We start from the raw sequence: 27,080 nt of genomic DNA on the forward strand, positions 1-27,080 counted from the left end.
AATGCCAAGGAGCTGCTGCAGCTGTTTTGCTTACAGGACAATGCAGCGTGATGCAGGTGGGCTCCCTCACACATGGGAGGAAGGGTGGTGGAGGGACCTCCTGGTGTTCCCTTCCTAGCGAGAAGCCAAACAGCCAGTGTGCCTCGGGTTGGTCCCCCCACTGGCCACATGCTCCTCTCCTTCACCCTCATTGACCAGTGAGAGCCCAGAGGAGCAGAGGCGGCTTCAATCGTAACACAGTCCAACACAACGCTGATGGCCAGAGCCCTCTTCCATGGAGAATACTACCAGGGATTTGTAACTCTGTGTTAGTGACCCAGCCTGTGTGCCAGCCCCCTTCTCCAGCCTCTGTCTTGCCCACTGACACGATAGATATTTTGTGGCCAGGCTCTCCCCTTGCATTGCTTTTATCACTCCAGGCAAGCGCAGCCCTCAGCCCTTCCCTGGCAGGGCCCTCACCACTTCCACAAGAGAAGGAGAATGAATGCGCCACTGTCGTGGGACACCACCGAGGGGGAGGCCAAGCCAGAGAAAGGGGTTGGCTGCAGGACATCCACAGCAGTACGTTGTCTCCAGCCAAGGAACTAGCACATTTCAGGGCTCTCATCTACTTTCCATGCTTTTGCACTCTCTGACCTGCAGGAGCAGCTGCCCTTTTTTGAGTGGGAGTCGGTGCAACATGTCAGAGAGCAGCTCTCTGGTGGAGATGTGTTGCTCTTTCTGGTTTTGTTGCTTTCTTTAATGCAAAACAACATTCACTCAGGCTGAAGGCATACCAGTGCTTTGTATAGTGAAAGGAACTGGGAAAGTACAGTAGGAGAAGAAGGAGGAGGGAGCAGACACAAGAGGAGAAACCTAGGAACCATGCTGCTGCATGTGGGATGCTGACAGACTTTATCAGCTTCTTTGATAAGAAAAAAACCCAGTTCACAAAACTTTGTGGGCATCATGATGGAAGTGGTGTTATAATATGGTGATAGACCTCCTGAGGTTCAGGTTCTCAAGAGCTTCAGCACCACCGAAGGGAACCCGAACTCTGTGTCCAACAGGCTTTGCTTCCAAGTGGATTTTTGCAGGTGGGGTTTCACTCAGTTTACAACACATTTGCAGTGCTGCTCCATGCAACTGGCCATGGTGTCAGTGCAAGGAACAGCACCACGGTGAGAAAAAGATGATTGATAGCGGGGGAATTTGTAGGGTGAATGACAGCAACCTGTATGTGTTTGTTCATCATGAGGATTTACTAATTAAATTATCAACATTGTAGTAACATAATGTTGCCAAATCACAAGCAGAGCTTTTGATGGCTTGTCTGTTTGTCACCACTGCAGTAGGTGAATATCTCACTAGCATGAGCTGATTTTGTATTTCCTTTACCTCTTGAGGGTAAGGAAGCACTATGTCTGTTTTACAGATGAGGTACCGAGACACAAAACAACTTGCCCTGATCCCGTTCTCAGCCACACTGACTTCTTGGGAAGCTCATTTCAGGACAAAAATCTTTAAGTGATAGTAATGATACCCCACCCATTATTCATATCGCTGATGATAAGTGATATTCATGATCACAGATTGTACCCTGGAGGCTAATGAAACAGCAGGCACAAGCAGTTCCTTCCTACTCCCAGAAAAAAACTGTCCAGACTGAAGTTCTAGTAGCTGTCTGTGATGGAGCTCAGTAAGTGAGTGGAAAGTTTTACCTACTTATGAAATGTTCAGACATTTCATTAGACTACAATAGATTTGCTGCAAAATTTAACTTGTAGAAAGCTCTTCTGGCTTTGGCAGCAGTTTTTTACAAATGAGAAAGAGTAGAAGTTGGGTTAATATACTTTGTGTGAGACTTAAAAATGAAACCAAGCTAATACAATTCTGCTATGCACTTGCTGTTGTAGACACACATTGCTGTTCACAGATAAAACAGCATGACCTCTTAGCCATCCAACAATTCTCCCTTAGCCAGCAGTGCTGTACCAGAAGAAAAATAAAGCAAATACATTGCTTATCTTCAAATGATAGGGCACTGAGAAGCTTGCAGTACCCTGTGCCATGGCCCCAGCTAGCACGCCTCCGTATCTTCTTGCCTTTCCCTGCAGGAACACTGATTTGCCGTGTCAGGGAATATGCCCCACTGACACCAAGAAAGCAGAAGTATTGCACAATGCGCAATGAACTGAACAGTCCTTTAAAATACTCAAAAGCTGGAGTGGATTTTCTAGGCAGTCCAGAATAGAAACTAAAAGAGCTGGCAAAAAAGCTGCGAGGGGATGAATGTTCTCAGCCTGCGGTGGGGAAGAAGCTTAGAGGGAGAAGCCCTGGGTAGGGTAGAGGACAATGCTGGCCCAAAGACAAATAAATATAAACCCACCATGAATGCAATTAGGCTGGATGTTTGAAGAACAGCATCCCAACCTCAGACCAGCGAAGCTCTGGAAAAGCCTCCTGGAAAGGGGAAAGAGAGGGAAAAAGCTAACCGGTAAGCGAGAGAGCCTGCACCCTTTCTGAAGGGGATTACCAGATGTGATTGCCTGCCAAAAGAGGGACCTGCTTCCATTTCACTCCTTGCACATTGTCCTTTGCACATGTCCTTCTGTGTCCTTTGCACATTGCCAGTGCTTCTGCAACAGCATCTTGCCTGGACCTTGCTGTTTGGGCATAGGCCCCTGGGAACTGCGCACCATTGCTGGGAGCTGAAGCCAGAGCATGCAACCGCAGGAGTGGACCGTGAGCTTTCAGAACCACTGAACATCTGATTTGCTGCACAGGATTAAATCTCTTACTTCCACTAAAAGAAAAAAGCCAACCCTGTGGCGGGGTAGTTCAGCAGTCAAAGACCATTTGGTTGAGACCTAGAAGACCTGTGCAGTCAAAGCTTCACCATATGCTTTTGTTAAGAGCCTGGGTTAAATATTAACACTCCCTATGCCTCCATTCTGTAAAATGGGGATAAGGTATCTCTTTCAGCCAGCACTTCCTTTCACTCTGTGTTTTACACTGCAGTCTGTTTTTACAATGCCTAGCCTGTGCGTGGCTGTAGCTCCTCAGCATCATCACAATATGCATAATAAATAAAGTAATACAAAAAATGTAAAGCCACAGTCTTTAAATTATTAACAGCTGGACACCACAGTGAATGAGAAAAAAAGCCTGTACAGATATAGGAAACACTGCATTTCAGACATCAAATATAGATGATTAATATATTTTCAGTGTGTGCTTTGATCAATTTAGAATATACAAGTGAATCATATAAACTATCATGTTCATTTCACTCCCGAATTCACGTAATTATTTTTTTTGTTTTGTGGGATGACAAAATGACAAAAGACAATTTAAATGGATTCCCCATTACATTCTATGGATCCATTAATTTGGCTGGTTTCCTGACAACCAATGTCAAACAGACATACCCAAGTGACTGTTCTCATGAGAAGATTTTTGAAGGTTTCTAAATAGCTGTTTTATCAAAGTTGATCATATTTATCATTTACAGACCCTTCTCATCTTCACATCCTCTCATTCACTCTCTCTCCCTCCTTTAGCAAGGCAGAAAAAGGATCTTGCCACAGCAGAGCCAGATGTGGATGCTTGAAGGTTGTGCAGCTTTAGTGCACTCAGGCGTGTTTGTTCTAATAATAACACCACAAAGGCCAAACAAGAAAGATTTCTGCTCTATTTATTTGATAGATCCAGGGTTTCCCCCCAACTCTGTCTGCTTCTCTAGACGCTTGCCTCCCAGCCCCCCCCCCCCTTCTGTTTCTCAACTTTCTATTATTTCTTTCTGTATTATAGTTGCCATCAGGTGTCAGGGCAGGGGGAAGATAATTCCTTATGTTTCCTAGCTCAAAGAGAAAACACAATTGTGTTGTAAGGTGTGAAAAAGTGTGCAGCCTGGAGGGGATTTGAGTGGCGAGTGAGGAAGTTGCCTACATGCTAAGGGACAGAGCTCAGAGCTGTCACGCCGTGAACCCCTGAACAAGCAAAGCTGAACCAGCAGCTGCTGAATCCTTATTAAAGTATCTGGATTCCAAAAGACAAAAACCATAATTAAAAAGGATCAGAATACTGAATAAGCCTATTCCAGAGCCCAATTACTCTTATGAGAGGCCCTAATGACCCAAGCCCTTGGCAGGGGGCAGAGGAGCTGGGGGCTGCGCACCCAGCGAAACTCCACTGCTTCTCCCTACTGCACCGCAGGGGTGTGGGATGCTCTCAAGGACTGCCGTGGCCGGCAGCACCATGCCAGGCTCTGCTTGGGAAGCCCTTCTCCAGCACTAAGGTGGCTGACCTGTCATTTTAGCAGATGCCATTTTTTCTAGCCATTTCAGGTAAAAATGGTGACTTTTTTCTTGTATGATTCAATGTCATAAGAAAGCTGTATGTTCACCCAGCTTTGCATAAATAGGCCTGTGCCAGCAGCAGGGTTTAAACTGATCAAACTCTTCCACACCTAGTGCCCAGGTCAGCAGTGAGTTACTGCCTGCTAAATTTGTGTGCAAAACATTGCAAGAAAATTAATTCTGAGGAAGACCAGATTATCTCAAAGACTAGGCAGTCTGACAACACATCCAACTTCATCATGCATTTTAGCATGTAAATGTTTCATTGAGGCAAGTGCTGAGTCTGATGTGAATTTTATTTATAGCCCTGAATGTCTCGAATGTATGCTTCCCCCAAGTACTCATGTCTCCACTGTAACACCCAGGGGGGTTTAAGCCTACAAGGCTGGTAAAAATCTACAGTTGTTTCTCTGCTGTACATGTCCCACATTTTGTGCGATGCATCAGCAAGCTCAGTACTTTCAAAGCAGCTCCCTCTGCGGCTGCTGCTTCACAGTGATGGCACGGAGTGTGCAGAGGCTTACCCAGTAGGGATACTGGAGCCCGGAGCTCCTCAGAAGTGGAACAATCACTCTGTTTCCTACAGTCATGCTTGCTCCTAACCATGGTTGCACCCAGACATTTCCCCCAGTCTTGACCTATTTGCCAGTGACAAACCCCACCAACTGGAACTGCAAATAGCTATTTGGATGAGCTACCTTCCTATCCCATCTTTATTAAGGCTTGAAAAATGCCAGTGCAAAGGGAGTGTGTTGGCGGCGATGCTGTTCGTTACAAATAAAGGCTACTGGCTCTTCAGCATTCCCATCAACCAGTGAGCAATGGCAACCTCACCATAACTTCAGTGAGTATACCTACAAGCATGGGCATGCACACACTTTCCCTCACACCTCTAGACAAAAAGTACCAAGTGACTAGAGCCAGAAAACCGGACATACCCTGGTGCTCTCGGGAACCCTGTTCACCCTGGCAGGGGCAGGATGCCATGCTCTTTTCCTACTAAGGGGAAGCAATAACTTCTGTCCATGTCACTGCCAGAGCCACACCTGACAGTGATGGCTTTCTCTTCTGAAGCCCTTTTGCCAGGGGGGACATCAGATGATGGGAACGGGACAGGCACTTTTGCCCCTTGGCACTGCGGGGGCTGCAGAGGACTCTGCCTGCACTTTCCTGTCCTCCTCTCCCCCAGGCAGCTGTGCGCGGTCCAGCCCCCCCAGGAGATGATGTGAGAGCTAAGGCAGGTCCTACCTAGACCTTGACTGAGCTTTCTAAGCACACTTCTCACATAACGCAAGAGATGCTCAAGTCTCAGCAAAATAGAAAACTGCATGCCAAAACCCCCGTCTCCTTTTTCTTGCCGCTCCTGTGCATATTTGGGATTTATTCAGGATCTAGATGGATTCCCCTATCCTTAGTCACATCTTTTGTTCCTGTGCTCCTGATGCACTCTGATGTTTGTGAGGGTACTATTCAATGTGGACATTTCCCTTTCAGTCCTTGCAATGCCCACTATCACAGGGCTGTGGGTGACTGATGCCCCATTTCTGGTGGTCTGCTCCTTGGTTACTTCCCTCTGGGAGCCCATGCTGGAAAACATGGTTTGTAATGGCTCTGTGCATCATTACATCTTATTATTGCTATTATCAGGGCAGAAACCCAAATTATTTCTGAGGATTTTTTGGCATGTACAATCTGAATCCAGGATGGATGTGAAAAGCAAACTCTAGCGGCACAGGGCCTGAGATATGGCTTGGGCAAGCAGTCTGGACCTGAAGCATGGATCACTACATCTGCCCTGCCACTGGCACTCATGCGTGCAAATCAAAGCCGGTGCAACTGTGTCTACACAGGCTGCAGCAGCCCTCCAGACAAACAGGAGGGTAGACATGACAAAACAAGTTAAGTCTTTAGCTATGTGTGGGCAACAACATGAACACAATTATTATTCTGTTGTGCACTCATGGATGGACAATTTAGCAAATTTTTCAAACTCAAGCAAAAAGGCAGAAACCTCACTGACAGCAGAAACTGTTGAGAAAGACCATGATCTTTTATGCTCTTTGTATTGTTTTATGTCTTGCCAATAGTGACATTTCTCACGTTTCAACCGCAGTTTCTTTTTCATGGTGCATCCCTGTGACATTTTTTCTGTGTCCCGTTGTGCTACACATGGAAATAACAGCTATTCAGGAGAAAAAGAGACAAGTGGACAAAACCCTAGCTGTATTTGGCATTCAGTTATCTAGAAAGATTAAAATACTGGAAAGCATATGATTTTGATGTCATTTCCATGCGCAGATCCTTGAATTTTGCATTTACCTGGTGTTCAGTTGACTGGCACAACAACAGACATAATTCAAGAGGGCTGAGAAGTGTGCGGTTCTTATACACGTAAGAAGATTAGGCTGTTAAGCAATATGCACTTATGTGAAGAGTACCACATGCTAATCCCATTCTTGGCTTTGCTGCTTTCAATCACTGCTGGTGGTGTTTGAACATATTTTTAACTGCTTTTCCTAACTCTGTCAAATAAGTTACAGTGGCCAGAATAGGACTTGATATTTCGAAGTATTTCAAAGCTGTCACTGCAGGATAGACAATAACCTCTCAGAAATACACAGTATTTTATACATTCAAGCCTTCATTCCTATGAATTTTCTCTAGCCAGTGATTTCTTCCTCTCCTTTTATTCCTGTTCTCCAGTCTATGTTTTACATGGCTGGGAGAGAAACAGCTTCATGCTCTCAGCTACAAAATAGCTGCAAACATAGTCACAGACAGCAGGTTTCTGTTAGAGCATTTCATTAACAGAGTTGCCCTTCTCACCCGTGAGAAGTGAATGGCATTTTTATTTTAGGTGCACATGTCTATATATTATACATATCCATGAATATGTGCAATTGTGCGTACGCCCCCACCCCATCACACCCAGCTCTGCAGCAAAGAAATCCCCCCGGTGCATCTCTCTCCTAATGCCTGGTGACAGAAAGCACTGGAGGGAGTGCAACATACTTAACTATTAATAAACATCCGAAACATTCAAATAATGTATGTGTAGCCATGGTGTTTCTATGGTCCTTGTTCAGTCAGAGATAGCAGGAAGCCCATCAGGGAAAGCAGGTTAACAAGCAAAAAAGAAAACCACCAATAAGTTCGGGCTTTATTCCCAGGGCAGCTGAAGACATACGACTAGACAAAAGTTTTCCTAGTTGTGTATATGTATGCATAAAATTAAACATGTAATCCAATTCTACAACTTCAGAGACCACAACCCAGCTGGGAAGTGACTTGTGCCCCAGCTAAGTGAGTGGAAGCAATGCAAAAGGCAGCATTGGTGTTGCCTGCAGGGCAATGGTAAAGAAGGCAGACAATATGCGAGTCCTGCCTGGCAAGCTTAAGGTTGCCATTAGGTCAACTATTCTGCAGGATGAGTCCATATTCATTTCAGTTTGCTACCACGCTCCATGAGAAAATGAAAAGCTAATTAGCCCAGAAAATAGTGAAGGCATAAACACTGTTAAAGAAAAACCCAACCCCCCCAAACCTAACTTGTTTAAGGCTACTGGAGCTAATGGTAAGATGAATTATTATAGCAGGGATGATATGACATCACACATCTGCACACATATATATGTGTTTGTGTACAGACATACCAGAGCATGTAAGTGAAATCAGTGCCTCAGGAGACCCCTTCAGTCCCACGTGCTTAATTAGTTGAAAGCACTTCTTTCAATCTGATGCACTTTTAGCACTCGTCAACACAGATTTCTTCCCATGTTGACCTTTCACATTACTCCCACTCTCCTATCTCTGGCAATGTAGTGTGTGGTCTCTGTAAAACACTACGTAAACACACTTATAGACATCCTTCACCATTCTCCCTCGCTGCTCTGCTATTTTTCTCCTGTATTGACTCAGCCCAAATCACTACTAATCTTGCCCGAGTTGCTCCAACAGGTCACCATAACGCTCTCCCTTTTATCACACAGAAGTGTGTGGTTCACTGTGATGTTGCTCTCAGATCGGTCACCTTGATTGCACATGCCAGCACTCAAGAATAAAGCTTTACAAAATTCATTTAGTATTCTACCTGCCTTGGTTAATGCCTACCTTCCAGACCTTGTGAAAAAAACACTCTCACATTCCCCAGCCTATAGACATTTTTGTGATGGGTCAAACAGTGTTTTGCCACTGGCTTTCATCTATCTTGCCTATTCTCCTACTCAAAACATTCAATTCCCCCGCATATATATGCGACTATATCACACTCCCACAAACCTGCCAAGGCAAGTGCCATGTGCTTACAATGGTGGCAACAACTACTGGACAGCTGGGAACATATCCCGTGCCACCACCCAGAACACTATCTTGGGCCTTGAAAAGCAAGTTTTAAGGCGACACGGCACCCCGGAAGGAATTGAGTCAGACAACAGGACTCACCTCCGAAACAACCTCATAGACACCTGGGCCAAAAAGCACGGCATTGAGTGGGTATATCACATCCCCTATTATGCACCAACCTCCAGGAAAATCTAATGGTATGATAGACTGTTAAAGACTACACTGAGAGCAATGGGGGGCTGGATATTGTTGTGGTTTCAGCCCAGCTGGTAACAAAGCACTGTGCAGCCAATCCCTCATTCCTCCCCCCTAGCCTTGGTGGGATGAGGAGAAAATATAAAGAAAAGCTCATGGGTTGAGACAAGGACAGGGAGGGATCACTCCCCACTTACGGTCATGGGCAAAAGACAGGCTCAACTTGGGGAAGAAACAAAATCAATTTAATTTACTACCAATCAAATCAAAACAAGGATACTGGGAAGTAAAAACAGACCTTAGAACACCCTCCCCCCCCAGCCCTCCTTCCCAGGTCAACCCCATTTCCAGTTCTCTCCACTTCCTCCCCCTAGCAGCACAGGGGGACAGGGAATGGGGGTTGGGGTCGGTTCCTCACACTATGTCTCTGCTGCTCCTTCCTCCTCAGGGGGAGGAGGACTCCTCACTTGTTCCTTGCTCTGCCATGGGGTGTCTCCCATGGGAGACAGTCCTTCACAAACATCTCCAATGTAGGTCCATTCCACGGGCTGCAGTTCCTCACAAACTCCCCTGGCGTGGGTCCTTCCTGTGGGCCGATCTTCAGTCCCAGCCTGCTCCAGCGTGGGCTTTCCCCCAGAGTCCCAGCCATCTTGGGGGGCCTACACTCCCCCACTCCCCTCCATGGGCTGCGGGGGGACAGCCTGCTCACCAGGGACCAGACCCCACCTCACCACAGGCTGCAGGGGCATCCCCTCCTTCTCCCCCTTCCTCACTGGCCTTACTGTCTGCAGAGGGGTTCCTCTCACATTCCAATCCCCCACTCACTGCAGGTTTCCTCTCTTAAATCTGTTCTCCCACAGGTGTTTCCACTGTCACTGACGGGCTCGGCCTGGGCCAGAGGCAGGTCCGGCTTGGAGCCCGGGGAGCTTCCAGCAGCTTCTCTCAGGAGCCACCCCTGCGACCCCTCCCTGCTACCAAAAACCCCGCCACACAAACCCAAAACAGACGTTCAAACATTGGGACACACATTTAGCAAAAGCCACCTGATTAGTTAACACCAGGGGATCTACCAGTCAGGCTGACCCTGCCCGATCAGAACTTTTAAGTACTGTAGAAGGGGATAAAGTCCCTGTAGTGCACATAAAAAAATATGCTAGGGAAAACAGTCTAGGTTACTCCTGCCTCAGGCAAAGGCAAACCCATTCGTGGGATTGCTTTTGCTCAAGGACCTGGGTGCACTTGGTGGGTGATGGGAAAGGATGGGGAGGTGTGCCTCAAGGGGATTTAATTTTAGGTGAGAATAGCCAGTGAATTAAATTCTATGATGTTAATTGCTATATAACCCTGCCACTATATGTCATCATTACTATAATTGTTATGTGCTATATCAATGGTATTACAGTAAGGATCACTTAGATTAATGAAGAATGAACTTTGATAAAACCAAGCAAAGGGCAGTAGTGATGGAACCAGGACTGCCTTCAGCATGCAACAATCCTACACTACACACCATCCAGTAGTGTTTATACGAAGTCAAGGATTTTTCAGCCTCTCATGCCCAGAAAGCAAGAAGGCTGGAGGGGCACAATAAGTTGGGAGGGGACACAGCCAGGACAGCTGACCCAAACTGGCCAAAGAGGTATTCCACACCATGTGATGTCATGCCCAGTATACAAACTGGGGGTAGTTGGTCGGGGGGGTGGATCACTGCTTGGGAACTAACTGGGCATCGATTGGCAAGTGCATCACGTGCTTTGTATATTCCAATCCTTTTATTATTATTGTCATTTTATTATTGTTATTATCATTATTAGTTTCTTCCTTTCTGTTCTATTCAACTGTTCTTATCTCAACCCATGAGTTTTACTTTCTCTGATTCTCTCCCCCATCCCACTGGGTGGTGGTGGGGAGTGAGCAAGCAGCTGCATGGTGCTTAGATGCTGGCTGGGGTTACCACAACAATTTCTGTCTGAACATTTATACCTAAAGTGGTCATTTCCCAGTAATAGCCTTTTGAGTCTATGCTGAGGAACCTCTTTTGAGGAAGAGCAGAGGCTCGCACATTGGAGCACCTATTTCCACAGCAGCATCCATGATAAAAACAACCTGTCCATGTTTGTGAACATGTAGCCCAGCTGTAAAACACCGTGAGCCTTGAAAAAGCACACTGGAAGATGACACTTGACACAGAATATGCTGTGTTTGGCATGTTGGAAGATAAGATTCAGATGACTTATTCCAAGTATAGAATCATAGAATCATAGAATGATAGAATCATTTAGGTTGGAAAAGACCTTCAAGATCATCGAGTCCAACCATCAACCATGCCCACTAAACCATGTCCTGAAGTACCCCGTCCACTTGCTTTTTGAATACCTCCAGGGATGGTGACTCAACCACTTCCCTGGGCAGCCTATTCCAATGTTTGACAACCCTCTCAGTAAAAAAATTTTTCCTAATATCTAACCTAAATCTCCCTTGCCTCAACTTGAGGCCATTTCCTCTTGTCCTATCTCCAGCCACCTGACAGAAGAGACCAGCACCCACAAGTACAGCAAACATATTTCTGTTTTCCTTGAAATCTTCATAAACTAAAAACTTCCATCAAAGCTCTAAGAGTTAGTCTCCATCAATCTCTGTGCCTTCTCCATTTGGCTCTCAGAAGTGGCATTTAGCACCAATTACACCAACAGTGCTGTGATACACGCACCTGTCTCTTGGACTGCAGATTGAGGGCACCGACTTATTTTACGCAGGCATCAGAATGCCATCAGTGGGTGACAGTGTTTTGTTTACTACTGACCTACCCTCCATTCAGGATGACAACCTGTAAGAAAAAAAGCCCTATAGCCCCACTGCTTAATCTTGTTAGTGCCTGATGTCGCTCCCCACGGGTAATGCTAAAGTCACTGTTTTGGAAGGGCAAAGGATATGCTGTAGTGGAAAAATACTATGAAATGTGAAAAGCAAACCCAAGCCAAAGACACGGGTTACATTTTGTATCTAGTATAAAAATGTTGGCGATGTTTTTCTGTGAGTGGCTTCCCTCAGCTTTGCCTTCAGCAAACTGCATGCGGAAGCCAGTATCTGAGGTCAGAAGCTGCTCCCAAGTGAAAAACAAGACTGAAGAATTTACGCAGAAAACAAACAAGCTGGGCCCCTCTTCCCTTCCACTGGCACTGCACGTAGGCTGAGAAATCAAACCCCCAAAAGTCAGGAACAACAAGCCTTGTGTTAATAGTAGAGACGGTGGCTCATATTTCGCACTTCTTCCTCCCCATCAGTCTTTTTCAGTGTGCTTGGCTAGATGCCCTGAATGTCCTTAACTGCAAGTTGAGGTAAGTAGCAACAGTTTCTTCCAGTTATATTTAGTAAATACTATGCTACCATTGCTACATGTGTTCCTTTGAATTACTCACAGGCCTCTGGGGGAAGACAGAAAGTCAATCCTCTCAGAGGGACCAAAGGCAACTCTTTTTTCTTCCCCTGGGGAAATATTCTTGCTGCTCCTGCAGCTCCATCAGTCCTTTTCTGCAGAGGGACTGAGAGACCTGGCTCTGTCTCAGGTCTCTAATTGCTCTTGAGGTCATTCCTGCCCTGTGAAGCTTCCTCCCCGAAACGGCAAGTCAGCTTGTTTCTTGGGTCAGGCAACAAAAAAATCACACGGCACAAGTCCATGAGGTTACTCCTGTGCCACCCTGATGACGGCCCAGGGTTGGCTGGGCACAGAACTGTAGCTAAAGATACAACCAGTTCACTGTGTAGCTCCTCCTGGGTCCTTTCAGTAAAATTCTTCCCAAACTCAGTGAATACCCAGGTCCTCCATTACCAGCCCTCCCAGATGTTCCTTTTGGCCCCAGTCTCGCAAGTGGTTTACTTGCAGCAGAGTTTCAGACAACTGGCTGTGAACTGGGCTTGAGGAGCACCCAGCCCACGAAGGGGCTCTGGGCCAGGAGTGGGTCCTATTCCAACACTGTCCAGCAATATACTTCTCTCCAGTGCCACTTCTGACAAGACGCTTCTCTAAAACATTAGAGCAAAGAGGGCTGTAAGGGTTCAGAGAGCCACAATGAGAAGCCAGCTAGCTTGGCTAGCTGACTTGCTGAGTCTCACTTGTTGAAACAATACTGAACACACTCCTTGCTGTTTCATAAGGAGAAGGAGAGCTGCCTGAAAATACAGGTTCCCCCCGCCCTCTATACTTTCTCAAAGGAATTGATTTTAACAAGAAACCTGCTTAGGGATGGATTCTTGTTAGCCTTGCAAGGCAGGGAGAGAGGGAGAAAGAGTATGGTACATTTCCCATCCTCAAGCCTATGCAAAGCCCACTGCAAGCCACGGTACACTGTAATTGCAAACTCTAGTGCGTGCAGCAGTACCGCATGCTCCAAAAGGCACCGCAGGGAAACTGGGGCTGGGGTTGGTCCCCTCCACCCCACTGTGCACTGCCAAGGACATGTCCCAGCGCCATTCCCCACTCAGGCTCCAGCTTCTACCCAGGTATTGCAGCCTCTCCCCTCCAGGTTTTTCGGCCTGAAATTAGCCCTTAATCTGTAAAGCACAGACTTGTTATGATATATGGAATGGACCATATTACTTACAGTTCTTTCTATACACATGTATAATGAGATACACTGGATTACTTTTTAGAAGGAACCCATCCAGATAGCTTTTGGAAACCGTCAGCAATACTGTATACCTAGACTGCAGGATGAACAACTTACATCAGGATAAGTTATTTTCCCACTGTTAGTATTATTTGAATAACATGTTCTCAGCTTGCTCACCTCAGGCACTAATATTTTTTCTGCAGAGTTGCACTGTGTTTTTTCAGGTCTTTGCTTACCTAAAATGGTCCACAAGCCTCAAATGGTAAATGCTAGCTTGCAAATTTAACCGAGAGGTGAGCATTGTTAGCTGTATCCCCTTGCATGTCCCTGCAGAGGATGCAAACCTGTTACCGTGCCAGCTAGGGAGGCCCCACAGCTCTTGCTAACCCACTAACCCCCCACTTCGAATTGAGACATCACAGCCAATGGCAACTACCACATAAAATGCAGCATGAAAACATTTAAGCTAAAATAAATTTTAAAACATTTACTTCTTGTAAAGTGTCATAAGGTGTTAATAAAGTTCATAACATAGACTATCCTTTATTGTTATGGCTAGTATGGCTTTATGAGTCAAAACCATATCCTATTGTTTGTACTCACATTTATATTATTAAGCCACATATTTATGCAGAAAACCTAATTGAGTTCTGATGGGATTTCTGAAAAGCCACAACTGCTGAAGAGCTACAGGGTTTGTCAGATGCTGCAGGGGTGTGGACCACTCTCTGGTGAGTGCTGTCATCCAGAACATAATAGCAAACAGCAAATTCTTGCACATTTGTAACTCATCTGTCTTGGTGCATGCATTGGACTGAGTACAAGGTAGTTTTCAACACGTTGGCTTTACCACAGCAAATACACAGAGTGGCAAACAATTGTTTGCTTCATGTACATATAAAATTATTATCTTCTAAGTGTGGGCAGACATTTTATTATGACCATGTACCAAGTACTGCGCATGAAGAAGAAAACCAGAAGGCATGGTGAAATAGCTACGTTTTGCTGCATCCAGTCAAAAGCAGACCAGAAATGACAGGTGTCAACACCTACTGGTAACTATGAGAAATACCACTGTGGAATGACACTGGCTGCAAAACTGAACAGGAACCCTTCAAACTCTTGACTGTAAGCAGTGTTGAAAATGAAATAAAAATAAACTGCAGGAAATAAGCTGCAGGAAAAAAATCCACAAGAAAAGAAATTAAACCAGGAAATACTTTCAAGAAAGGAAAAAGGAAAGGAAAGGAAAGGAAAGAATGAGAGGGGGGGAGAAGGGCATCATCATTAAAATTATCATGCAGAAAGCGTAAGTAAAAAATGGGGCTGTTGAGTAGCAAACAGTGTTTGACCTTAATGTAAGGTGTATTGAGTGGAATGGTGAATCAGGGGAGAGAGCACTCCTGGGATGCTCGGAGTTGTTCACGAGGAGCAAAGCTGACAACATTTCCAAGCATAAAAAAGCAGACAATGGAAAGTAGTCACAAACGTAAATTTCCCCAGGGGAGATTTGTCTCCCTGGAGAATTTCGGTAGCTAACAGATAGTCTCCTGGCTGATTTTGAGTACAAATGAGCCTCAGAGAGCTCTGAATAGTCCTCTAGCAGAGCCTGTCCACCTCTGTTCACTGTGGAAGGACCGTGAGAAGATGGACTGTGCTGGGCCAGCCTGCCCCAGCACCACCCGGCACCAAGAGGGGAGATCCTGCCTTTACAGGGGAGCAGGATTGCCTACTCAGAAACAAACATGAGTCTGTGAAGCTAGGGATGGGTTCTTGTATTTATTCGTTGAATATATTTAATGGCAAAGTAAAAAAAAAAACAAATTTGGGTCACAGCCAAGCAAGCTAGCAAGGCATAAGGTGACTTTTAACTCAAAAGGTGAAGCATTGCCCAAGAACCTGAACAAACACATTCATTTTTATGAAGAGAGGGGTAAACCTGCTCAGAAACATGACACAATAAGCTGGACCAGGTGTCAAATTTTGCTGTCCTTGCTCTGTCCTTTTTGAGAAGCGGCTCTGCCTGACTTCTCTGGACCCTTCGGCTATGCCGAGACATCAGGTCTGACCCTAATTATCTCCCTCCCACTTTACTGCCTTCTCCTCTCTGCCTCTCTTCTTTCTGTGTGGATTTTCCAAGTGGCATTAAAAAACAGAAGTGCTGGAAGAGGTGCCAGACTGCTCTAGAGGCTGAGATGCTATACATGAACAATGAAAGGCAGATAAACACCCACAGATATACCCCAGCCCTGACCTGGCAGGATGCTGTCTGGGGGGAGGTGGCAATCAATATTCACATCTTATCAATTCCCATAGCATCTGCCAACACAGGGGGAGGGGAAGCCACCCCAGCCTACTTTTTTAATAATATGGATATTGTTCATAAAGTTGGAGACATTTTATATACAAATACAGATCAGTTCATAGCCATCTGCTTATTTTCTATGTAACATCTAAAGTATCATAAGGGTGTTACATAGAATACGAATACAAGCTCTTACCTCTGCTGCTGAGCTTAAAATAAAAAAAAGGGAAACAAAAGAGAAAAGAAGAAAATATAGGAGTTGGTATGCAGTGAAAAGCAAAGCACTGAGACAGCATTTTCAAATGGTGGTTGCCTGGGCTGCTGTCGTTTGGAGATGCAGTTTGGCCTGGTAGGTGGATATGCTGGCACAACCCTGCTCTGGCCTGGGGCAAGTCACCTCCTGGCCTTCAAAGCCTTCTCTCATCCTCCCAGGGACCTCCTAGCCTTTTTCATGTTCTTTCTACTTTTGTGTCTTAGGGGCAGAAATCATCCTTTACACTAAGCATTTACACATACAATAATAGGCCCCACATTTCATGTGCTAGTCCAATAATACTTTATTGGTGGGTTTGTTTAGTGTTATATTCTTCCACATAAAAGCAGGCTTGCTTATTCCCTGCTAGGGCATGCTCTAAACCTCTGCAGATGAGCTGTGGTTTGTATTGCCCGGGCTGCGGTTTTGGACCTACAGGTCCCTGCAGCACAACCAACCTCCACCATTTACAAGCAGCTCCAAAATGCTGGACTCGATAAGTAACAGGTGGTTCATTATTCAGAATTAACCTGCCATGGTCAGTAGAGAAAAAAGAGCCAGCCTGGTGCCCTGGTTGATTCCCACCAGAGCCCAGACCCACAAGGCATGGGGAGATGCACAAATTCACTGATCACCTGCCAGATTCATTGTCGCTCGAGGTTTTTTAACTACTGCATTTAAATCACAGCTAATTCTGATCAATCAATATTGTTTCCCTGACTGGCCAGTTTGGTAATTTTATCTTCATGTTTGTTCACATTAGTAAGTATCAATTTCCTGTGGGATGCAGTACATCTTCCTGTAGTAAGTGAGGGTGAGGTCTGCTTGGCAATGTTTCTGTTATGCAGTTATTTCTGAAGTTTGGGTATTGGCATACTTAACACACTCTGATTTTATCCCCAAAACTGGGATTCTATGCAACAGCAAAGAAGAAAAAATATCTAAAAACTGCAGCCACTACTTCCCTATGAAAATAGCGTTAGGCAAAGATTGATCTGAATGCTTTTCATTTGGGTTATCCTTTTTCCCTTCTATTAGCATCCTGATTCCTTTTGTCTTTGTTATATTTGTGCAATAGCAACACTTTACAAATACTGCTAATGCTTCTTCACTTTACAAGGTCCAGAGCAGCCTCCTCACAGTTAGTACAACTCTCCTTATTTTCTGCAAGCTTTTACACATACTTCTAGGATAGGAAAGCTACAACAAAACTTCAGCCTGTCAGAAGAAAATATCTAAACTTTGAAGGTTCTACTTTTGAACTAGAAAACAATTTATTTTGCAGATACTTCTACAGGACAGTGGAATAATTTTCAAGGCTTTAAGAAATTCCAGTTCTATCACTACCAAAGTTACAGCCACATCCAGGATAACTTAAGACTAAGGGAAATATTTGCTAAAGGGATAGCTAGAAGATACTCATCTTCCCTCCCCTTTGATGCCCTTTTATCTGTGGACACTCAGTGAGTGTAGGATGATGCTACTACAGAAGCACTGCAGCTAGAACAAAGTAATGATAACCAAAGTGCCACTCATCACTCACAGAAATAAGCCTCGAAGTAGGGTCATGGGCAGAAAACACTTTCTCATCCCATTCATGAACCGCTGAGACAGATACATGCCCAGAGCTGAGTTGAACTGTGCATGACTAGTTTTGTATATTCTTAGTACCGTTGTTGTTGTTGTAACTTCTCTTTTTGTGTTGTCCCAGTAAATTGTCCTTAACTCAACCCATGACATGCTGGGGTTTTTTTTTATTCTTTTCTCCTTTCTGATTCTCCTCCCCGTCCCACCGGAGGGGGGCGGGGAGGAGTGAGCGAGCGGCTGCGTGGTCCTTCATTACCGGCTGGGCTGAAACCACGACACCCACCAAACTACAGCCCTACATTTTCCAGACCTGCCTTTCAGTTGCTGTCATCCCCAGCTGCATCAATGGGGGCACAGATCATCAGGTAATTAATCCTCCTTTAATGTGATGAAACCAGGGAGACTTGGTGCTAGCTGCCCACTGGGTACATATCTCAGTGGTACTTAACATTTCCAGCTAGGTGCCTACGTAATATAACACTGGTATTACAATTACAGTTGATGATGATGAGTTTCATTCTGAATTTCATACTAGGAATCTTCCATTTGGAGTAGATGATCATGGTAGGTCCCTTCCAATTGAAAATATTCTATTCTATTCTATTCTACCCTACCCTATTCTATCCTATTCTACCAACATGATGCAGAATGGTCACTTTTCATGCTTCTATTTTTATATCAAAGCTTCAATTTCATAATATCTCCCAGCCTGACAACTCACTGCATGCAGGAACTCTACATATAGGTTTTGGGAGGTCTTGAGTGGTACAAGGCAGCGTATTGCACACGAGCTAATTAACTTCTGGAAATAATTCAGGGTCTAGCTAACTCCAGCTGTGTTACCTGGGGTCATTTTCCACTCTCAAACTATGAAGGTTCTTTGGGTTTTAACACAACAAAATGTCTTTTGTCTTTCTACAATACATTATACTGGCAAAGCAACTCCAGCCATGCTGACAGAACTGCATTTTAGCAGTTAGCCTACTTCTTGCACCCCACATGTTATGGTGATAAATGGTAGTAATGGCTTTGGCTGGCACAGTATTAGTGGTCAAAGATCACACACTTTTCAGAGCTTTGTCCCATACCTTTTGCACATGCAGAAATGAGTAGTGAAGAAAACGAGCTTCAGCATGTTCATTCAGACTTGTTACGGGGAACACAACCTTTTAGGTTCAGACTTTTTACGGGGAACACAACCTTTTAGGTTCAGACTACATTAACTCAGGAGGAGTACAGGGATCATGTTAGGTCATGCAGAGAGGAAATTAGAAAGGCAAAAGCTCAGCTAGAACTCAATCTGGCCACTATTGTAAGAGAGAACAAAAAATGTTTTTACAAATATGTTAACAATAAGAAGAGAGCCAAGGAGAATACCTATCCTTTACTGGATACAGAAGGGAACATTGCCACCAGAGATGAGAAAAAGGCTGAGATACTTAATGTCTTCTTTGCCTCAGTCTTTAATAGAGAGACCAGTTAGCCTCAGGGTACTCTGCCCCCTGAGTGGGAAGGCAAGGACGAAGAGCAGAATATACCCCCCTTAATCCAGGAGGAAATAGTTAGTGACCTACTATGCCATCTGGACACTCACAAATCTATGGGACCAGACGGGATTCAACCAAGAGTACTGAGGGAGCTGGTGGAGGTGCTTGCCAAGCCACTCTCCATCATCTATCAGCAATCCTGGTCAATGGGGGAGGTCCCAGATGACTGGAGGCTTGCTAATGTGACGCCCATTTACAAGAAGGGTCGAAGGGAGGATCCGGGGAACTACAGGCCTGTCAGCTTGACCTTGGTACCAGGGAATATTATGGAACAGTTCATCTTGAGTGCGCTCACATGGCATGTGCAGGACAAACAGGGGATCTGGCCCAGTCAGCATGGGTTTATGAAAGGCAGGTCCTGCTTGACCAACCTGATCTCCTTCTATGACCAGGTGACCCGTCTAGTGGATGAGGGAAAGGCTGTGGATGTTGTCTACCTGGACTTCAGCAAGGCCGTTGACACTGTCTCTCATGGCATACTCCTTGAGAAGCTGGCATCTCATGGCTTGGACAAGTGTACTCTTCACTGGGTGAAAAACTGGCTGGCTGGATGAGCCCAGAGGGTTGTGGTGAATGGAGTTAAATCCAGTTGGCGGCGGGTCACAAGTGGTGTTCCCCAGGGCTCAGTACTGGGGCCAGTTCTGTTTAGTATCTTTATCAATGATCTGCATGAGGGGATCGAGTGCACTCTCAGCAAGTTTGCAGATGACACCAAGTTGGGAGGAAGGGTTGATCTGCTCGAGGGTAGGAAGGCTCTACAGAACGATCTGGACAGGCTGGATTGATGGGACGAGGCCATTTGTATGAGGTTCAACAAGGCCGAGTGCCAGGTCCTGCGGTTCGGTCACAACCCCATGCAACGCTACAGGCTGGGGGAAGAGTGGCTGGAAAGCTGCCCGTCGGAAAAGGACCTGGGGGTGTTGGTCAACAGCCGGCTGAGTATGAGCCAGCAGTGTGCCCAGGTGGCCAAGAAGGCCAAGAGCATCCTGGCCTGTATCAGAAATAGTGTGGCCAGCAGGAGCAGGGAGGTGATTGTTCCCCTGTACTCGGCACTGGTGAAGCCGCACCTCGAGTCCTGCGTTCAGTTTTGGGCCCCTCGCTGCAGGAAAGACATGGAGGTGCTGGAGTGTGTCCAGAGAAGGGCAACTGAGCTGGTGAGGGGCCTGGAGCACAAGTCTTATGAGGAGCAGCTGAGGGAACTGGGGTTGTTTAGCCTGGAGAAAAGGAGGCTGAGGGGAGACCTTATCGCTCTCTACAACTACTTGAAAGGAGGGTGTAGCGAGGTGTTGCTGGTCTCTTCTGTCAGGTGGCTGGAGATAGGACGAGAGGAAATGGCCTCAAGTTGCGGTAGGGGACGTTTAGGTTGGATATTAGGAAAAATTTCTTTACTGAAAGGGTTGTCAGATATTGGAACAGGCTGCCCAGGGAAGTGGTTGAGTCACCATCCCTGGAGGTATTCAAAAAGCACGTAGTCAAGGCACTTCGGGACATGGTTTAGTGGGCATGGTTGACGGTTGGACTCAATGATCTTGAAGGTCTTTTCCAACCTAAATGATTCTATCATTCTATGATTCTATGATTCTACATGAAAGGCATTTAAAAGCGTGGGACACTGCTGCACTGCAGTTTTTACTCCTAGCCTCATTGACTGCAATTTCCACCCCCCTTATCTTTCCCCACTTGACCTACTGAGTAAATACTTCTGCCCAGGTTGTATGACTTTCCACCCAGCAAAGCTGAAACCCTTTTCTTGGCATCACAAGCTCTTCAGGGTTGTTTTGTGTACCAGATCCTATTCTGATAGCCCATGGACCACAATTCATAATACAAATAATGTTTACTGCAGCTCTTGGAGGTATCGCCAACTGCACGGTGCCTCTGTTTAAACAGCATCTGCCAGAAGATGAAGGCAGGGCCCTGCCTGACTCCAAAAAGGAGACTTCATGATGCTGGCACCAGAAACAACCTGGGACCTGCAAGCTGACTAGGCCATGGAATCACCTTCCTCCAGAGAGGGTCAGAGCCTGCAACAAGGGCAACCCAGGGCAGAATAACTGGTTTGGAAAATGAGCAAGGCTGACTGAAAGGATCAGGGCAGAGAAGATTAATTCCTGAAAAGTTACCAGTAGATGTACGTGTTATGAAGAGGCACTGTAGAGCACACAGAGGAAAAACTGTATGAAACGTAAAGTTCATGCGTGCAGTAAGTAGAAACCCAATGCAAGCTCAGAGAACGGGACTGGAGTAAACCAGACTGACACATCAGCCAGCCTGTGAATAGGCTAAACACTTTTTGGTATATCTATGCAGTGTTGTACAACTTACGGGTTTATTTAATTTTTAATTTTGCCTCATATGAATAGGTACCTGGCACTGCCAAGGCAGAAAGAGACAGCAGTCAGTCACAAACTGAGATAGAAACAACTTGAGGTGAAAGATTTTACTGAACCTGGGAGAACCAGTCTCCTCTCAGGTATTTGCTGGACTCCTCCAAAGTTGAAAGAGTGAAAAATTGCCAAAGGCAGGTTTAGGCTCTAAGACAGAAGACAGTCCTGGGCTGCTCCAAAGAACCAGGACTGAGCCTTCAGTACATGCCAGAACTGGGGATCCTGAGGCACATTTCCAGGATGAACACCCTTTTCCCAAGGCACTGCAAGAGCCAGGGTGGAGATACCGAGCCAGTGACCAAGCCTCTTCTCTGGCCAGTCTTGAAGCTTACAAAAAACCACAAGATTTGGACTGGGGCATAACTCTGCAGTTTTGGAGTTGTCTGAGATTGGCATCACATGTCCATGCACATTATGGAAGGAGAAAGAAAGCACATTACTGCTTGTGCAGGTTGAATTTGAGGAGACTAGGAGACTTCCATTTAAGCACTGCACAACTCATGTTTAAAAAGCTTGTCAAGGTATTACAGAATTGGTTCAGTCTTTTGTCTCGTATTACAGCTGCAGCATCTCCAATGGACTCTGCCTTCCCAAAATGCTCATTAACCCAGACCTCCTGAATCACAACTGCTCTACCTGCCATTAAAACTGCACTGCTGTAAGTCAAGTCCCTTTCTTACAGATCATGAAAGAACATCTTAAGAATAAAATTTATTCACCAAAAATCTGGGAGGAATTCAGTTCAGCAGGGAAGTAAAATCATTCATTTTGATGAAGCTGACATAACACCAGAACTGTTTTTTTTAAATTGTTACATGACATGCTCACTGTTTTACAGTTAATTGGAAAAACCCATAAAGTTACAGAACTGTTCTGATCTATAATAAAAATACAACCATTGTGCTACAGTTAAGTCCCTAAGTCACTGCTGAGCAGGGTATAATAATTATTGTGGACTTGGCTCAACATTTGGAGCCAGACATAAAAAAAAAGGCTTTGGTACGTTGCCACTGAGAGAGGGAGTCTGGGACAAACTCAGTGCAAGGGAAAATAGATCCTTCCCTTACCTGCCTCCCTTACCATGCCAGTATTTGAAGCAGGCAGTCTGGAGCAGAGCTGCAGCAAGGTGATAAAGAAAACCACACAGTGGTCTCGCTGCTGGCCAGTAGCACAGCAGAAACCCTGGGAGACAGGCATGGGATGTTGGCTGGGTCGGGGCAGGGCTCAGGACTGCAGTGTGCCAGGAGCACTGGACACAAACCCCTTCGAGGTCTGCAAGTGCTACCACAGCACAGGCAGTAAATTATACCTTTTCAGCAGGCCACATTATTGAATAGCAATAACTTTCCATAATAACTAATTAGTGTCAAATATAGACCAGACACTTGAAAGAGAAAGTGCTGTAGCTCTTCTTCCTTCATCGAATTGCAGGGCTGGGGTCGAGCTTTATTCATCTGCTGGACTGGCACTAGAAAGTACCTGCATGTGAGCCAGGACCTTCCCTTTGGTAGCTGTGGGTTGAATCAAGCCGTTTGTCACCTCCCGCAGCTCTACGGTGCTGTTACTTCTGCGGCCACCCTGCCTGGACAGGAAGCTCTGGTGTGTTTGGTTATCCCATGCTCATCCCAGAGACTTCCTCCAGCTCCCGCTCCCAGTGGGGACCCAGGTCTGCAAAAGCAGGCTCCCAGCAGCATCCATCTCCTGCAGGGCTCACACCTCCCAGGAACGGGCTCACTCCTCCCACAAAGGTTCCTTGGCATCCCCGAGATCCTGGGAAACCTCAGAAAAGGTTTATTTTGGCGGGCTCAATAACGTGGGCACGGTCAGCACTCTATTCCCCCACTTGTGCATCAAATGGGGACATATCTATGTCACTCCATGTCATGCATGTCGCCTTTTCATTCATAAAAGGCAGCCTGTATCTTTAATCACTTTGCCAGAATAATAGCAAAGAAACAAGCACTTGATTGCCTGTGTTATCAGACACTATTGGAAAAGTCTAGATAAGGATGCTGAACAACCTTGGCTTATTAGTATTCCACATGCAAATGCTTCCCCATAATCCAGAGTCATCTGTATCCCGGCAACCCTTAAAATTTCATTCTCACTGAATTGCCAGATCTTTATCAAAATATAATTACAGTCTTAATTTGGATGATAAATTTTGATTGCCTGTGCTGTGCCAAAAAAAAAAAAAAATTGTCAGGTAAACGAGAACTGAGATACAACTGTGAAATGTGAATCTGCATATTCTGACATTGGTGCATCACCTTTCCTCTTATCAAAATTTGGGCTCTGATAGCTAGTATTGAGGTTATGTAGGGGTAAATAGGCAGGGACATGAAAAACCATTCTTCTGATGCCATCAAATGAAAATTGTGCTAAAACCAAGGAGGAATTTGAAATCTGCAGCTGCATACAAAGATTATCACTATTATGAAGATTATATACTATTATCATTATGAGGTGAATGATGTGCAGCACTGCTGTGCAAACCTGGAAGAAAACACTGGTCCTTCCTGAAACAAGAGGAGATTGTGCAGAACTTGCCTTTCCTCCCACTCCTTTTTTCCCCCCTTTAAAGACTGACAGAAAATAGCACAGTGTTTTATAGTTACATCCAGAGGGTTCTCAAAATGCAAGGGTCACAAAATGGCTTCAGATTTCAGCAAATTGTTCTAGTGTTCATCTTAAACCTAACTGACAGTTTTTAAAAGCACTCTTAAGAACAGCCTTTGTGGTTGACTCATTTCAGTGAGATCTTTCAGCATTAAGAGCTTGGCTGTTATGAGGCTTAAGGAAAGGGGTGCCGTTTTCCAGCAATGATAGTAGAGTCCTATGTATATAGGCTACCACCACGTAAATGCCTTGTGTCTGCACGCTTCATAGGGCAAAAAATAGCTTCCTTCACTTACGTGCTTATGTGAGCCAACATCTTTTATTCCTTGAAATGACTGAAGATATTAGGATTCATGCATGTATCACAACAGACCAGAATCATCCATCTTTACTATGTGCTGTTATAGTGATATATTTGACCCCACTCCCATCTGCAGCAGATGCAGAATCAGCCTCTACATATAATCGTATGAGGATACAGTTGGAATTCCCATCTCTTCAATCGAGCATTATTACCAAAGATGTGCTGCTGGGTGGGGATGCAAACTTCTACCTTCCAAGAATTGATATGATTACAAAGATTTTTCCAAACGTAAACATGTAGCCTAAAAAAAGTATCCCAGAGGAACTACCTGCTCTACCAACAGAGCCCAAAGGAGAGGAGACAGCCCAGCAGGCAAGCGATGGAGGTTACCTAGTTTCTGACTTACCAGACTACAGCAGTCCAAACCCACTTCAGTTTTACTCTGTTGAAATGCCAGGGGGAACAGATAGTTACTTGAATGAGAATGGCATAAATGCAATTAGACACTGACCTTAGTGTTTCTTGGTCACATGCACAGAGTTGAACTCATTGCTAAATTTGGGACTGGGAAGTTCTTCTTTTCCTCCTCCCCTCCATGCACACTCACAATGAGTTATCTGCACTTTCTCTGCAGACCTGATAAGGATCCTTTCCTAGGACAGATGTGATCTCATCCCTTGAAAAGTGACTTCCTCACCTCCTGTCAGGGCTTTGGGTACTCAGCCTCAGTCCTCTTTGTTATCTACTTCTATAACTTTGATCACCATTGCATGCACCATAAAATACTTCCCTGACATACCTGTTTGCTTGAATTCACTCCCATAGAGCTGATGTTGTCCTCCCCTGAGAAGACCATGCAAGGTGAGAACAACTGGAACAGTAAGTAAATTCTACCACATAAACATACAGAGGGATTACACTGTAGATTGAAAGTCATACTGTGTCGGAGTGACAGTATGAAAAATGTGCTTCTTCGTGGGCAGTGGTTAACTACATCACTCAAGTGAAGTCTGTTTCCTTCATGCTCCACTGCCTCAGCCCTCTCCAAGAGACCACTCCAAACCAAGTGCAGTTTTGACCAGTCTGGTGTAAGCAAACACAGTTGCCAACTAATGATAAGACCCAAAGCTCACTGAAGCCCAGAGAGATACTGCAACCTTTGCAGTCACTTCTCTGAACTGGTTCCCATTCCCTAACAGTCCTGTCCATCACTGACACATCAGTAACACTTTTGCTGACAGTAGCAGTAGAAAGTTTTATGGCTGAATAGGCTCAGGCACTGAACTATTCTTGTCCCCTTGGTGGTAAGACCTCAATGGGGCTAAGTCATACTGCAGTAGAAATGGAGGGCAGGAAGAAACCACGAGAGAACAGTCTAGTCCATGACTTCTACAACCCTGAAACACAGCTAAAATGCTATAAACAGCAAATGAAGCACCCACCCCTCAGACACAGAAGATGCTTCCAGTAGTGAATTTTGACTGATGTGTGACTGAACCTGTCCTAAAAACACCAAAATGCAAAGCCAAGCATAATTCCACTGCTCTAAAGTGGACTAAACATTTCTAGTCCACCTCAACTTTACTTCTTAAAAAGCCTAAAAGAAGGACATCCCATATTCTTGTCCCAGTGCTTTATTTCTCTTTGCACTTGGAAAGGTCTTCCTAACCTTCCCTGCTGCAAAGTCAGCTGGTTCCTATGGGGGAAGGCTGCAGAAGCAGGCACACTGGCTGCAGTCACATGCAGCTCCCCTCTTCTTTGGGTAGCTGACTTCATCTCTAGTGCCGTGAATTTGTAACTTCTCACCTAAGATGAACTGAGCTGAGACAAATGAGCCAGAACTAGTGCCATGGAATACTCCAGGCAGGGGGCAGGGGGAATAGCTGAGCCCCCAAAGGAGGAGGATGAATCAATGCTTACTCCAGATGCATAGTTCTTTGCTTCCTTTTAAAAAATGCATTAATTTCCTGCTGGTGAAGGGTGCCACACTAACATCAGAGGAAAACAAAGTTGCCTATCCACAGTAGAAGATTCAGCCTAGCACTAGAAAGATGGAAAGCTTCCATATACCATGGTGACTAGTTCAGTACAGTCCCTCCACCTGCCAGGCACACTACCCCCACATAAGCAGTATCAGTGAAGGTAAGCATACACCTGGATGAAAAACACACTGATAGGAAAATGTAATTTTTAAAGCCTGGCTTTTGGCTCCAAGTTACATATTCCAACACTAAGGCTAACACTGGGAGGACTGGCAGAAGAAAAAGGTTACCAGATTTACTCTCCCTCTGCACCATGGCTTGTTACAGGGGGAGGAGTTCAAAACGGCCCCTGTGACAGCTGCCAGCATCTTCATGACAGCTGGTAAAAGAGAGGCTTATTCCTTCCAAATATTTTTCAGTGAGAGCTTTCTCAAGGGGAGCAATGGATTCCCCAAGCCTTCATCCTCTCAAGGAACCTCCAGAAGGAACATTTCATATTCAGAAGGTATCACAATGTTCCTATTTCTATCCTGCCTCTTTCATTCTTGAGCCCAGATCTCCCATCTTTGAGCTCACAGTTGCCGTGATAGGCTACAGCAGAAGGTATGTG

General features: G+C 45.3%; 1 protein-coding gene across 3 annotated transcripts in view; it reads right to left on the reverse strand.

The window, feature by feature from the left end:
- NHS (NHS actin remodeling regulator) overlaps positions 1–27,080 on the reverse strand; it is a 268,450-nt gene that overhangs the window by 28,100 nt on the left and 213,270 nt on the right. The window lies entirely within an intron of this gene.

Source organism: Haliaeetus albicilla, chromosome 25 (assembly GCF_947461875.1).
Source record: "Haliaeetus albicilla chromosome 25, bHalAlb1.1, whole genome shotgun sequence".
NCBI lineage: Eukaryota > Metazoa > Chordata > Aves > Accipitriformes > Accipitridae > Haliaeetus > Haliaeetus albicilla.